Below are 16,343 nucleotides of genomic sequence, written 5' to 3' on the forward strand. Positions count from 1 at the left end.
TGTGACTTCATCCATGTGTGATGTTCCCATCGTCTCATTGTTAATCCTGCCTGCTGAACTCTGATTAGTCAGTTGTTCCTCCAACCTGTGGAAGCCATCAACGGGCACAACAACACTATTCGACTCGTCGAGCAAATCTGAGATACGACCAGTGATTCAGAGCTCTGGAATCAGGTTAATGACGTCCTGAGCTATAATAGCTCACCAGGTGATGTATCATATAATGTTATCCAGGACTGTGAGTCATAGTTTCACACGACAGCTAAATGACGACAAAAGAAGACACGCTATCACCTGACAAGATACTAAGTTGTCGTATACAGCAGTAGTGTATATGTCAAGGGAGTGATATTTAAAGACATACTGCTTTTCTGAAACTTTGATATTGCTAGTCAAATCAAATCAAATCAAATGTATTTGTATAGCCCAATATCACAAATGATACATTTGTCTCAGTGTGCTTTACAGACTGTACAGGTTACGACACCCTCTGTCCTTAGACCCTTGCATCGCACAAGGAAAGACTTCCTAAAAGAAACCCCATAATTAAAGGGGGAAAAATGGAAGAAACCTCAGGGAGAGCAACTGAGGAGGGATCCCTCTCCCAGGACGGACAGACGTGCAATAGATGTCGTGTGTACAGGATAAACAACATAGTACAAATACAACATTTGACAGAAATGATGTTGTGTTGGAAAAGACAAAGTTTGGATGAATCCAGGAAAATGTCAAAAAGGCTTCCCGGTGTCCAGCAGGACCAGAGCAGCAGGCGCTGTCACGATTCATGATCCTGACGTAAACTTTATCAGTGGCAACCTGCCACATGAGAGACAGACACTCCGGGGATGATGCCCCGGATGATGAGTTAGTAACATACATTTACATAAATGCATACAGATAGAGAGGGAGAAGAAGAGAGGGGGAGGGGAGGAGAGAGGAAGCGAAGGAGGAGAAGAGAGAAGGGAGTGCTTGGGTTTACATAACAAAGATAATATCAACTGATATTAACTTACTGTACGTATCAATATTTTGGTATATGTCAGCCAATAAATAACAATTGCAGTACAGTAAAGTATATCGGTTGATATGTTGTTATTACTGCAGTAAATCCAGTAATAATCGGGTTCTAGCATCATATGGCATTGACTGGTTTGACATTGATTGACACATATTTTCTTGACACAATAAGTTTGTATCTTCAACATTAGTCTTTCACAGCCAGACCTATCTCCAAAGGTCTGGAGAAAAGTCTGGCTCCACATATTCATTCTGCTAGGGGGAAAACGCTCTGGCTTGTTCGTATAAGGGATGTCACGAGGCTAACGGTTAAAATCCGAAAGGAAATAAGACATTTAAATTTTGATTGTGCTTATCGCTTCCTAGAACATGAGTCAGGCCGTGTGCCCATGTTTTCATCTCTTCTCCCCGTCTGCAGCTGTTTTGCCGGAGATCCACCTCTCTCTCTCTCTCTCTCTCTCTCTTTTGCTCAACCAATTACCCGCTCTGCACACAGCACGCACACACTTGACTTTTTGTTTGAGTATTTATTATTATTTAATAAACTCACTATCAACACATCAGTGTTGAAATCGGCAGGAGGAGAGCTAGTAACGGTAGCTGTTAGCATCCGTTATCGAAGGTGCTATTGACTTGTATTAAGATGTGTTCTATTCAGTAAAAATGTGTATTCGCCGAAGGTAAAGTAAAACGTTATCACGATGTGTTTAAATGTAATCTTGTAAAATGTAGTTTTGGGCGAGAAACTTATTCAAATGTGCAGTTGTTTGAAGGACATGTTTTCACAGCAGTAATAGATATTAGAAAGGGAATTATGACCTGTTAAAGTAGAGGAGTGTATGTTGAAGTACATGGGATTTATCGTTTGGTTTTTTACCCTGGTATCAAATTGGTGTTGAGTATCGAATACTAAATTGACGGTAGTGTGCCATTCCTAGTTTGTATTTCTTTTAACCGATCACAATCTTCTTGGGCGGAGTCAAGCACAGAATGCAGAGACGGTGCCCAAGGAAAGAATTTAGCGGCGATAGCCTAAGGGGAAGAGAATGCCAATCGCAGGCTTATACACACAGTCTACATTTCATGAGTCAGACTACTTCCTTTTAGAAAACTTTTTGTTATCCACAGAAGGGATCTTTTGGCCATTTGGCAGCTCATCAAAACAAAAGCACTTTGGATTTAAGAAAATATTACAAAGAAATTAAGAAAGAAAAAACTTGAAAATGTAAATTGGATCTCTTAGCTAATGTACCGCCATATTAAGCACCGTAATATCTTGAAATACATCCACCTCTAATCCTCTCTAAAACCTCATGACCTAAAGCTAGATTCTGTTTTCTAATCCCAGTCCGTTCACTGACGGACCCCTCCTTTGAGTTTAGCCATTTATAATAGGTATGACCAACCTGCGACCAAGCTTTGTTCAAACTACAACAAAAGGCTAAGGCATTAATACATGTAGAGGGAAGACCAGACTGCCTGACCAGACTGGGGGTGAGGAGTCACTGTGGCTTCTGACTTCCAGTGATATTAGTCATAATGACAGGTTGGTCCTGCTGACATGAAGATACAAATCTATCTATCAAATGCTTTTTATTCTCAATCTTTTCTCTCCACATGCACATAAGCACAGAAATGGAGACACAAGATACCGTGCTCAAATGCACTGACTGGCTAATGAAAAGTGAGTCATCGATATGTGGTGTGGGGTTCAAAGTGTAAACAACATGGAGATGTGATGGATCTGTTGAAATATGGCCATTAGTGGGCTTCCAATCCCCCAGCACTGACACTTCCCCGTTGATGGATGTAGTAGAGCTTCTCTTAATCTCGATAGCTCGCCTGATCCCTATACCTTATCTGAACTCCTTCTCCACATGCACGCACGCACGCACGCACACATGCCCACACACACACACACACACACACACACACACACAACACACACACACACACACACACACACACACTAATTGCTGCTGCCCACACGAGGACAAATCCAAGACAGTGGGGGGGAGACCTGAGAACTGAGCAGTCGTAAATGATACTTCTGTGTGCGTATGTGTGATAGGGTGTGTGTGAGTGTGTGCGTGCGCGTGCTAAGTGCTGCAGTGGAATGATGTCATCTCTGTAATGGCACACCGGCACAGAGCGGTTGAGCATTGTCCCGCAGCACCTCCATTCACAGGCTGTGATGAGCGTCATCACGGCAGATTATAGCTCAGACTCACAGCCTGTGGAGCGACAGATCGCTTCACACTGCACAGACCTTTTGTAATTACACATTCACGCGCACACACACACGCACGCAATGAACATGTACCAACAGGCAAACAAACAATCATCATCGTGGATTTACACACATTGCTTGTTGTAATGTGGGAGCAATCTGTAGAAAATCATTTATACCTGCGTAATCACATGCCTGGATTCATTCTCTTCCGTTTCCTTTTGGGATTCACAGCATCTGCATCCATATGGGCACATCACAAGTACGAATGTGTGAGGATGTGATGCACAGTATCAGTGTGAGAAGTGATAGGCAGAGGTGAGGTGCAATGCAATGACAGAAATAGAGATGTGAGAGGAAGTGAGAAGTAATGGTTGGGTAAGTTGAGAGAAGAGAGAGAGAGAGTCAGAGGTGGCAAAATGTTGAAACTGACATGTTTTTTTTAATGATAATAAGTACAACATTAGAAGTGTTGTAGTCAAATATGTACAACAACTGAGCCCTGTCTTGTATTTTTTCCCTATGTCATCAGAGCCCTTCGGTTGCACCAAAAAAAACAAAGAACGAGAGACCAGTAGCTACAAGGACAGCAGCATCACCTTGGTGTGTGTCGTCATTCCCCTGCTTTTCTCTCATTCTTCACGGACCTCTATTCTTACGTTTACACTTCATACCCCTTTCTTTCAAAAACACATATAGGCACACAGCCTCGCAGAAACAATCATCAGCGCCCATTACTAATAATCGGTTGGGTCATCCTGAGTATTTAACAGTTTGGCGGCCTGAGAAATTAAGCAATTATACAGCTTGTTAGACATGACCTTTGGAAGTCTAAATCTACCTCCGGAGTGTGGGAGCTCGAATTCTCCATACAGAGGATGAAAAGGACACGAGAAAATATCTCAAGCCTTAGAAAATACTTTCTTACAGATGGCTTAAAACAGATCAGGAAGAAACACCAATGAGCTTATGGCCAATTTAGTATATGTTGCAACCTGTTCTTGTCACCTATTGAGAGATTGCACTTTATTTACATTGATTACACTTGATTTGGCAGTCGTTGCTGGGCTTTCTTTTTTTACAAATGGCCACAGAGTTGTCACTGCATGTCAGCTTCTTACCCAGATATTTGTAACACGGAATCTGTTCAATGGTCCGAGCCTTAATGACTCTTTTAAAGCCTACACTCTTAAGACGACTGCTGCCGGCCGCTACAGGAGCAGTGCTGCACATTGCTTCTCGAGCTGTCCATACTAAAAAAGTCTTTTTCTTTCTTTGGATCGTTTGTGTGGTTGTTTTTGTGGGCTTGTATACTCTTTGCTATGTTAATTATGTGTTCTTGAGGGTTCATTGTGTTCTGTTGTCGTGGTTTTCAAGTTATAGAAAATCAAAACTATTCAAGTGAACACATTTTCTGAGCATTACATAACAGAGCTTCAATAAAAAAAAGTATATTTAACATAACACACAAAACACATGTTTGATTTGAAGAAAGAATACATGCTTGACAAACCATCCTCATAAAAACTGAGCAAACTCTTTCGGCTGATGAAGAACATAAAACGTGGATAAAAGCCAGTCAGTCAGTAAGTGGACTTTGAACTACGCTTTTTCTTTTTTGGTCAAACCACTATTTCCAAAGTAAAGTATGAACCTTCAGGCTCAGAAATGGACGTACTTTTGCATTTGTCTTTTTTTTGTTTTTTAAGTATGCTTTAGTGGGTGGAATGTTAAAGCAATCACATTTTTAAAGCCTTGATTTGAAAGCTTACAGAATGTAGATTTAAATATATTGTATAATAACCCCAGGAGAAAATGGGGTCATTTATTTTTGGACTTTGAGAAAAGAAAATTCAAAACTGAAAACAGCACAGGAATGTTTACTAAACAGCCATAAAATAATGTGTAAATATCTAAATTAATGGATATAAGTTATTTTTCTCTTGTTAATAATATACTGTAGCATTGTAGCAGCAAATGGCTGATTTTGACAATGATTTAAAATGATAAATACATCATTAGTGATTTGAGAATATAAATATAATCTCCTTTCCCCTCGGCAGGTGAAATTCTCAGAATGACGTGACATGTATTTCCAAAGTGAGTTTTGCTTTCATAAATAAGTTTCATAAAGGAAGCAATATTTTTAAGTGTTCTTTCACGTCTCATTATGGAACGTGAAATCAAATACAGAAAATACTTTTCAAGCCTGTGTAAGTGGATGACATCTCTATTGCAATACAATACACTGCTCTCCTCATATTTCTCTCCTTTTCTTTATCTTATTTTGTTGAATCACTCGCTGATCTCTCTGTGATTTTCCACTCTCTCTCTCTGCCCTCGCCATGATATATGAAGGTGAGGAGGGAAAAAAAGCCTTTCACTCCGCCGAGATGTTTTGATGAAAAATGTGAAAAGAAGTGTGAATGAAATTCGGAGGATGTGTATGCGGAAAAGAGTATAAGATGTTTAGAAGGAGAGAAAAAAACCAGCTGGAGAGGCTGATGGATGTTCCCGCTCTTTCTTGTTATCTACCTTGGTGAAGCAACGCCATGGATTCAAAATGATTTTGTTCTTTCCGTCTCAATCGATGGGGGCTTTGACCATTGATGGGGTTGAACTGGATAACCTCACGCATCAGCAGTGCAGGAGAGAACTGTTAGAAGAGGGGAAATCATTGTGTTGATTGATGCTTTTCATTTGTCACATTGATTTGTTTTGGACTTGTGAGGGGTTCGAGCATGTGATGTAATCTTGAGTTATACATGATAAACCTATTTTGTTTTAATGTCTTTGTTGATTTATTCAGTAATATAACCAAATGCAAAATGAAAGCACGTAAACGACACGATAAAATCTGATTAAAATCTCTTTTGCCTCACAGTCATTTCCTCAGCTTCTTCTCCCCCTCCTGCTCTTTTTTTCTCACCTTCCCTCCACTCATTTTCACACCTCTTTCCTGTATTATGCTCATGTTTTCTTTCCCTTATTTCTCCACTGTCAACCTCGCTATTCCTCAATACCAGCCCCACACAGAGAAAGAGAAGAGAATGGATGAAGCTGTGCTGAGTGCAGGGAGGGAGATGAGGTGGAATAATCATGCAGGAGACAGAAAATCTGCCTGCCAAACCTTCATCTTCACCTCCTTTAAATCAAGCCAGTAGATGTAGAGTTCCCCACACACACACACACACACACACACACACACACACCTAGGCTGTGTTATTTCCCCATGTGAGGGGGCATCGTGCTCGGCTTGCTCTCAATCCTGTTGCAGTATAAGCTCACTAACCCCCATCGTGTTCCCATCCCCCACCACCCTGTGGGTTGAGAGCATTACCTCCCATTGTAGCATGTGGCTGCATGTGACTGCATTACATGTGTGTGTGCACTGGGTCATAGGGCGCAATCTATAGTACTGTACTTTGCCATGCTGCCTTTTTATGGGGGACGATTCTTCACGAAAGGTCACTTCATGGAACAGCTGAAGACAGTGAGAAGTGTGTGTCATACTGTATAGTTGTGGGAACAAGTCTTGCATCATCCACCATCGACACACATGGAAATGTGTTATCTTACAGCGCGTGTGTTCATTACTTCAGATTTATAACTAACCCATGTTGTTCCTGTGAGCGTTTGTGTGGCTGAAATGTAACGCATTACCTCTCTTCATTGTTGAGTACAAGGAATAGTAGAAATGTTGTTTCTTTCGTTGCGAGCGTCCTCGTGAGCTTCATGGCTTTCTGCACCCTAGCCGGAGAGAAGAATATACAGTATATTTATATAAAGACAGAGCTGGGTTTAAAACTGCTAAAGTCATTAAGTGCTGGGCACAGATTCAGGCGGGATGAAATTCTTTGTAATATAGGTCAACTTGTCACTGGAGTCACAGGACTCTGGTACTGATTTATATATTTCTGACCGCAAATCACCGCGAGGATAAAATGTTCCCATCTTTTAGTTTGGACGCAACCCAGGTTTATTGGTTTTAAATCATTTGATTGCTTCCCAATTTGCAACACTAAAATACGATAGAAACATTTGCATTATCATGTAATCTTGTGGCCCAGGTCCCTGTAAAATCTAAATTATTTAGTGTGCTGTGTGCACTGTACTTGGCTGCAACAGGTGCCTGACGACACATTTTGCCCCGGGGCTCCCAAATCTTTCATTTTTTGACAATAAAGCATGTTAAACTGAACTGAATGTATCTAAACTTAAGTAGAGAATACAAGCGTTTCATTCTGTATTTACGGTTGACCTCAAGATGTTTTTTAATTATTTTAAAAACAGTAACACTTCAACACATAAATCTCTTAATTTACCAAATGGTAGTAGCTTTTACAGTAATATTCTAAATTCAAATTCTGAGTAATCATATGATGACTTGCTATTTTTAAATTGCTGTGGCAGGCATGTGACTGTATATATTTAATGTGCTCTTGTTATTGTTGATTTATTTTGAAAATTGATGTACTGGTGCACCATTATAATGATTCATGGACAGCCAGTGTAGACCCTCACCCACCCCCATCCTACACACACACACACACGCACACACAGACTGTCAAGGTCACTGTGTTTCACACATCCATATATCTTCTCTGCACTGGCCTAAATGGAGGGTAGGACTCACACAAAGACACAAAGAGAGAGTCAAAAGTATTGCTTTAGGCGTCTCTGTGTGTGTGTGTGTGTGTGTGTGTGTGTGTGTGTGTGTGTGTGTGTGTGTGTGTGTGTGTGTGTGCACGCATGTGTGAGCATGCATTCATTTGTGCCTGCGTGCGTTGAGGTGAATTATGGCTTGCACTCACCATTAAAACCACCAGGGAAAGCACATACATAGCTTCATTACTCCCTTTCTCCATCTTTGCCTCCCTCCATTCGTCCAGTTTTCTCCACACGTTAAGTAATGTGGGTGATGTTGTGTTGGCTGGCAAGACAAAGAAGAGGTAATCTAGCGTAAAGAATGAGCCAATAGGGAGGTGAAGTCAGTGTCAAATCAGACTTAAATCTAATGCTGTAGATTCTTTTTTTTTATCAGTAATATATTTACAAAACATTTCCAAAATATACAAGAAGCAATACTCCTACATACAGGAATGTGCACCAACACGGCTAACACTAACACCCCACATGTGACCAGTGACCATTTTACAGACCAGATGCTGCCTGGCTCTAATCAGTATGCTCAAATGTGGGAAACATATCTTTGATGACTTATATTTTCATCTTGTCTCTTTTAACGCTTTTATGGCAGTGAATTATTCCCCCACCCTTCTCTGGAAGGCCTCGTTCTCATCTGTGTTACACATGTGTTTATGAGTGTGTGTTCTGGCTTTGACGTGCACATCTGTGTGTTTATATGTTTGTGTGTGCATGACTCCATTTACAATAAAATTTGCAGCTTCGGTCTCTGACTTTGCTTATTAAGACTGCAGAAGGAAAGTGATGACTGAGGCAACAAATGCACAAAACAGAATATGTATCTATGCTGTAAACATGTAGATCTTCAATGCATGCACGCATGGCTTCCTTCTAAAAACAATAAGCAGCCTACAGTGGGTTACATTAAGCTTGATACAGTAGTACAACCAAAGCCATAAAACACATGTCTGTATTAACCGCCCCTCACACAAGCAGGAAATCGCCTCCTCTACGTGACCTGATGGTGACCTGATGATCCAGTCACCTAAGTCCCTGTTTATTGGAGTCATTTGACAAAGCTGTTCATCCTGTCACCCCCTAAAAATCAGCATCTGTAGCCTCATTTAAGCATTTCATCTTACATTACATACATACATGAAGATTACTTTTCATAAGGAGCACATTTCATAAACCTTGGATTAGGGTGTGTGTGCAAGATCGAAGCCAGTTCGGACAGAGAAGTCATTGGGAGATCCTGAGGGAGAGAGAGAGAGAGAGAGAGAGAGAGAGAGAGAGAGAGAGAGAGAGAGAGAGAGAGAGAGAGAGAGAGAGAGAGAGAGAGAAAAAGAAAGAAATGGTAGGGGAAGGCCAGTTATGACCATGTGGTCGTTTACTGGCAAATATCACCCAAGAGGAATGGATGATCCTCATGATGGAACAAAGGAGATCAGGTCTGGGGGAGGGGTAATGGCAGGACGAGAAGACCTCACCGATGATGGTGTGATGGTGAGATAGAGTGTGTGTGGCAGTTAACATAGTGCAGATTACTATAGAGCTCCATTAAATGCTGTGCAGTGTCCTGCCTTTGACACACAAGAGGCCGTCCTGGTCAACGTGCATGTGGACCCCTTTTTGAGTCCGTTAGATATTCTTACCATTTTAGAATTAGTTGACTAGATCTTTAAAAATGTTGTTTGGGCTCAACATACGTAGTTTAGATGGGAAGGCTCAGTGTGAGCAAGCGTGTCCTGTATTTTTTCCTGTTTGGTGTTCCACTTGGCTCAGCCTTTCTTTGTGTGTGTGTGTGTGTGTGTGTCTGCAACTACAGCAGAGGTCAAAGGGGATGTTTTCCTGTGCGATAAACAGAGTAACGATGTGACACCCTCCTGTCAGCATGCACCAGTACACCTTGAAAGACAACTGTACAGTATATCGGCATTTGTCTCATTTGTTTGCACCGATGTACCTAATATTTTCCCACAACATTCCACACTTCGAGCAACAGCGACCAAGCGTGCGTGTGCAGCTCACAGGCCAATTTCCAAAACATTGTGTAACCGTAACAGTTGCTTCTCTTGTTTATCTTAGTGTGTTGCTCTTAAGACGCATAGTTTCCAAATTGCATAGTTAGTTTAAGAAAGATTCCTAAAATGATTAAACAAATGGCTTGTGTATGAAGATGCATAGTAATCCATGGGAATCAAATGCAACTGGGCAGAAAATACAGTCTTTCAAGAAAGAAACAGCAGTTTTGAACTCAAAAAGCAAATCCATTAGTCTTATTAGTCCAGTAGCCTATGTATAACAAATGTTTTGTTTTGTTGTTTTGTTTACTTCCTCACTGTTTAGCATCCCATACTGCTTACACCCCAGAGAGGTCTATTTCTATCAATATGCAAAAAGACACACAACTGCACTTACACAAGTGTGACCCTGATAAACACGCTAAAGCCGGAAAAAGGACAGAATCTGTAAAAGAGCGGTGCAGCGCCGGTGGCCTTCACCAGCCCCCGTGTGCGCTTGTTGAGAAAAGCTTATTGCGAGAGCGTCAAACCAGACCTTGATACTCGCTTTTTAAAACTGAATATTATTTTTCCCGGGCCTAACAACATGAGGAGGAAGCAAATAGAAAACACTCTGCCTTAGCATTTCAGCATCTGTAAATCACAAATAGATGAATACTATAAGAAATGACGCAGCCCTGATAGAGACAGTCAGCGGACATGTGTGTTTGAGGATGTTTATGTGTCGTCAGATGGCCTTGGTGAAAAGTGCTGCGAGGACCGATGCAGGGGAGGAACACAGGTCAGCACCCGCACCCACATATCTATTCATAGAAACAGATATAAACTCCATCGAGATAGGGCTGAGTCGCCTGCATTTTGATTAGCATATAAAATGAGATGGACATGCCTCACTGGGATCTGTCAGGGTGGTGGCAATCTCAGGGGGAAACAAACCTCCAGTCCTATCTGGGCCGATATGAAAAATGTACTCCTCGCAAGGACGGTTTAGGTGACTATTTAAAAAAGTGGTTTTGGGAAACACGCTTATTTGCTTTCTTGCCAACAGTTAAATGAGAAGATTGATATCACTAAATATGAGCTGTGTTAGCTTAGCTTAGCATTAAGACTGGAAACAGCTAGCCTGGCTCTTTCTGAAGGTAAGAAATAGTCCGTCGCATAACCCCCCCATTAAGCTAACATGCTAGTAACTTGAGCTGTTACAGCGTCCTTCCTCTAAGTTAATTATCCCTTACATAAATGCTGATACGTGTAAATCAAAAAGGTTTTATGGTTTAATATTGTACGAGTGAATAAGTAGTAGAGAGTTGTTTAAGTTATCTCATGATGTCTCGTGCTGTTCTGTACGCCTGCATGCCCGTATGTTCAAGTGTTTGTGTGCTTTGTTCGTGCCTTGATAACGCTCTCAAAAAGCTCATCTTTGTGTGCGTGAGATATTATATTTTCCATGCACACAAAGAGAGATGAGCGATAAGGAGGCGACTGTCTGCCCGGCATGTCTGCTTGGGTTTGAACGTATGTGTACTTTGTCAGTTCACTCTTGGCCCTAACAGACACCACTCTCTGCCTACCTGCCTACTGCCTTTGACTGAACCGTGTGGAAAGACGCTTCAAGACATGAATGTGGACACCCTGACATTTACAACAACACAAAATACTGCCAAGAAAATTATAAAATGTACTGACTGTACAAGATTTAGTGATTCCCTTTGCCTTTCCCTCCCTAATAAAACTGACAGCAAAAAAGTGCTTGTTGTCGAGTAAGAAAAGTTACTGTAGCATCTCCACAAAATGTGCATAACACACACTGTTCTGGCCTGTCCTTGAATGAGACGGCTCTCCTTATTGCTAACTTCCCTTGAACCCTTGAAGAACCCATTTTCTGACTAAGCACAAACACTGAATCTGAGCTCTTGCACAAGCAACAGTGCTGACAGGTTAGGAGTTAGATTTAGAACGACTCACTGCTAATTTCTGTCATGCGCTGACTTCAACCTGCTGGCTCATTAAAACTTTACTCCGACATGGTAAAAAGAGAGCGATAAGAAAATATCTGGGAGGAAAAAAGAATAACCTCTGGCCCGGGAGTGTTACGGCCTTATGAGTCAACAAACAAAACAGGAACCATAAATGAGGACATTATTTTTAAAAAGAAATGTCACGTCTGCTTGTATGAAAGGGAAAACTATATTAAAGTAATACCTTCCATCTGTACATGACAACATTTGGGACTTTAAATTGAGATTTATTTTGGGTCAAAAGGTCAAGAATGAGCTGTTATGATTAAGATTGCAAACACTTAAAAACGAGATATATATTGTTTGTCATATTTTGGACTGAAAGTCTTAAGTTATACATCTTGTGCGTCCTTGAAATATATTCAAAGGAAGTATCAAATGCTAATTATAAAGTATAATTAAGTATATAAAGTATAATATGTTTAGTCCCTCTGTACCTGATGTATGGCCAAAACATTGTATTTTTTTTATTTAATAAAATAGACATTTTAAAGGGAACATTCTGTGTTTTGCACACTATACAATATGCATAATCAAACAAGTTACACAGCATACGTCTTTTTATATGAGAGGAGTTGCTGCTTTTTGGACCGCTCAGACAAACACAATAAAAATGTTTTAAAGTGTGATGGACAAATATTTTCAGATATTTTAAAAGATAAAACTATTAATCGACTAATTCAGAAAATAACTGGTAGATTTATGGAGTGGAACTAATAAACAATTGCATCTCTGGTATTTAGAGAAGAAAAACAACGCAATGCTGAGGTAAAAACAGCTTTAAAGGAGAGGAAGAGCGCAAAAGGGACAGATGGAGAGAAGAGGAGATATCACTCTTCAGGGGTCAAACCAGGACCAAATGGCGACCGAAGGACAGTTAAGCAGCCCCTGTCCTCCTGCGATTCAAGTGCTCTCTGTCTCGCTACGCTTCTGGCCAGAGATGGAGCCGGTTGCCAAGGAGACACGCCACCTTCAAGCAGGACGATGGCTGTCACAAATCAACCCATTCATTCCTGTGACGTGAGCGGCACCGATAACAGTGACGCGACTGTACTATGAGCTCGTGTGCATGGGACCGTGCAGCTCCTGGTGAGAGGAGCTTCATCTTTAGAGCCACTTTGTGCTTTTCTCTGCGTGTCAGCGCTCTTGATCTGGCTCCGCAGGTTATCTCAAACATATAGACTCTGACTATAATAGAGTCCACTGCTTAGCATGTTAGTGCCAACTGTCCTGGCAGTATGTTTCCCCCTCCCTTAGTGACAATGAAATCACAGAGACCATCTTCCTCCTCCCATTGGCTGGTAAGCTCCATGGTGATGCCCTGTGATTGGGCATGACCAGCATGCACTCTCGGCCAATCAGGTTCACTGTATCCAAGAGACTGAAGCATGTAAGGCTATTTAAATCCAACCACAGAATCACAAGATGGTTCAGATGTATATTTCACAGTGCAAAAAAATAAAAAAGCGAGGGGGAAAAGGTTTACGAGTGGACGAATGTGCAAATCCAGACAGACCTGATTGGTGAATAAAGTGGTCGGCCCATCTAGACGGGTTAAAGAGACCCAGAGCGAAGCGTGAGTTGAATGAATGAACTTCTGCATCCAGTACTCCTGAACCCTGAGTTTTCCTATGAATATCGATCTAATTCTTCTCTGCACTGATGCTTGAGTTGCAGTTCATGAAGCTTGAAGAGGGAGGGGATGGCACGCTTCAAATCAAATGGACAGAGGAGGTAAAAGCTGGAGGACTTTTCTCCTGTGACCACTGTGTTTCAGGGGGGCAGCCGGCTATTGGTCTTTCATGGTGCAGGCGGAGCAGGACTGTTGCATCAAAGACCAATTTGCAGTCGACCACAACTAGAGTGTGAAACTCACGCTGAAGTACACGCCGTAAGTCTGCGGCCATTTTGTGTTCACTTTTTTTTTTTTAAACGTCATACTTTCTGTGACGACAAAATGGTGGACAAATCCAAATTACGCAACGCAAAATCCTTTTACCGAAATAATTTTTTTTTACGATTTTGCTAAAAGTAATTATTTGATATTTTCATATTGTAGTAGGTTATAGTTATTAGTTTGTTTATAATACTAATATATGTTTTATTAATGATAAACTTTTCTCTGTATCTTCTTTTTATTTTATTACATTTGTCTTCTGTGAATATGTAACTTTCAACACAGCTAAAATGAAGGTTACGTGTCTTTTACACGTTATATTACTTTTATTTACTCACTTATTTTCCCCTCACACGTCGTTCTGTGTCACGGAGAACAGATATGTCAATAGAACAAGCTTACAGGATTATAGAGAACGACTTGTGTGTCTTTCACATGAATGAGAGGAGAGGTGAAAGTAGGTTACAGCTACGACCGCTGCTCCCAACTACAGCACGACCCTGACAACAACAGAACTACGCTGACTGAAGGGCTCGGAAGTGGTACTCACAAAAAGAAGGCGATTTTGTGAACTTAATAAACTCCGAAGTGGAGGTTCACGAAAGCAAAATGTGCACATTAACAGTATTTGCTATATATTCAAGTCGTACTTGAAGTGATTTGTTATCTGTATGCTTCCTTTGGTGGAAGATTTGTTGTTTAACCACTACCACTTAACTGATATTGTCCATTGCCGGCAGATTTTAGATTTCAGATTTGTGATAAGAAATATTAGTTTGTATCTTCGATAATTGCAATTTTAAATTTGGGTTTATTTGTAACTCCTACTCTATTTTCAATTTGGTGGTCTACTTAGTATTGATGTTTCATTGTAACTGCAACAGTTTAGTCTATTTTAAATTGTGTGGTCTATTTATTGACATCATATTGATGTTGAGTGTGTTTAATGACAATTGTTTTTATGAACCAGTGATAATGCTGAAAAGTCATAAAACTGTAAATTATTTATCAAATGATAAAGAAATTTTTTTATTTTAGTCAGTGTTTGTTTCTTCTTACACCGAGATACTGATTTGTGACTTTTGTTAAACTGCTTTATCAAATTATGGCTAGTGTTTACCATATATATCCGTCTGCTATGGTCTATACAACGCTGCTGTAGTTGTAACTGTAAAGTGAAAGTTTCTCTTACAAACTTTTAAAGTGTAGGACTGCATATTGCTGCTAACATGAAAAATAAATAATATATTAAATAATATACATACAGATATTTTATTTCTTTCAAACAAAATTATTTTAGAGATTGTGTTATTTTTATTTTTTTTACCAATCCAAATTATTTTACCAGATTTTTTTTTGATGACAAGAAACTCAATGTAGCAGGATAAATTCATATAAAGCTTAATATAAAGAAAAAACATATTCATTCAGTCATTAGATATATAGTGTGCCTCACTATAGCTCACTGATCTGTATTTGTTGTATTGATGTTTTTTTACATTTTCATGAGTTTATTTCATTAGTGTCGGGGGCACATTATGATGCATAATTCAACATTTTGTCGTTTCAGTTAAGTGGTAATAAACCGCTGTACTTTTCCCAACTTAATGAGTTTTTCAGTTTCGTCGACAACTTAAATTTGGGCATAAATTATAAAAAAATGTAATTGTCCAGAATTGAAAATATTCTTATTCTTATTCCAATATAAAATAAATGGAAGTGTAAGCTTACTATTGCAGTTATGTGTATATCATTTTTGACATTTTATTTTTGTTTGTTTGACTTGAAGAATTTTAATGACGCATGCCTCTTTACTATCTTTAGGGAACACACTCTTAGATTAGCCCCCTCCCTAAACTCATTTAAAACTCAAAATCTACATTATTCTTTAGCATTTGTGTCCACCTGAATTTCGCTATCCTCCTGTTAGTTTAATTTAGTTGACTATCATTGTTCTGGTTGTATCTATTTTTTTGCCACCTGTATTTTTACTATTGTTTTTACCACTGTCAAATTCTGTTGTTTTTAAATGTGCTCTATAGAGAGGTTTTTAATTCATAATTCGAGCAGACGGGTTGCCTCCACACGGCTCTCACATGATGCTAGCAGCAACTATGGCAACGTTGCTAACAGAGCTAACAGTGCTAACCTGGGGGTGGCCGTGGTATCGGCGGTATGAGTGCTACTAGCTAGCCAGTTGGACACGCACACGCACACACACACACACACACACACACAAGGATTTATACACTTACATGTACGCGTGGCAGGCCCAGCTAGAGAACAACTCGGCTTACGACACACACACACAGTGGGAGAGTGGCTTCATTCTCTGCTCTGGTATCAAACTAAAACTGTGTAAAAGTTTTAGCACATTTTAATTAATAAATCAAATACAGGGCCCATATTTATCAGGACGACTAATATCACATCTGAAATTAACACATTTCCTTAAAATTAACACATTTTTCTTACAATATTCCGCGCGAAGTTTAAGCTCACACCCAACC

The 16,343-nt window shown here is 40.1% G+C and overlaps 1 long non-coding RNA gene across 1 annotated transcript; it reads right to left on the reverse strand.

The window, feature by feature from the left end:
• Positions 1–3,369: 3,369 nt before the first annotated feature.
• On the reverse strand, positions 3,370–16,341 carry LOC115003641 (uncharacterized). The gene is made up of 6 exons (XR_003831681.1): positions 16,309–16,341; positions 16,089–16,187; positions 8,062–8,180; positions 6,911–6,997; positions 5,783–5,903; positions 3,370–3,484 (listed from the first exon to the last, which is right to left on the reverse strand). It is a non-coding gene; the product is annotated as an uncharacterized LOC115003641 (long non-coding RNA).
• Between the last annotated feature and the right edge of the window lie 2 nt (positions 16,342–16,343).

The sequence above is a fragment of the Cottoperca gobio genome, chromosome 24 (genome assembly GCF_900634415.1).
Source record: "Cottoperca gobio chromosome 24, fCotGob3.1, whole genome shotgun sequence".
Taxonomy (NCBI): domain Eukaryota; kingdom Metazoa; phylum Chordata; class Actinopteri; order Perciformes; family Bovichtidae; genus Cottoperca; species Cottoperca gobio.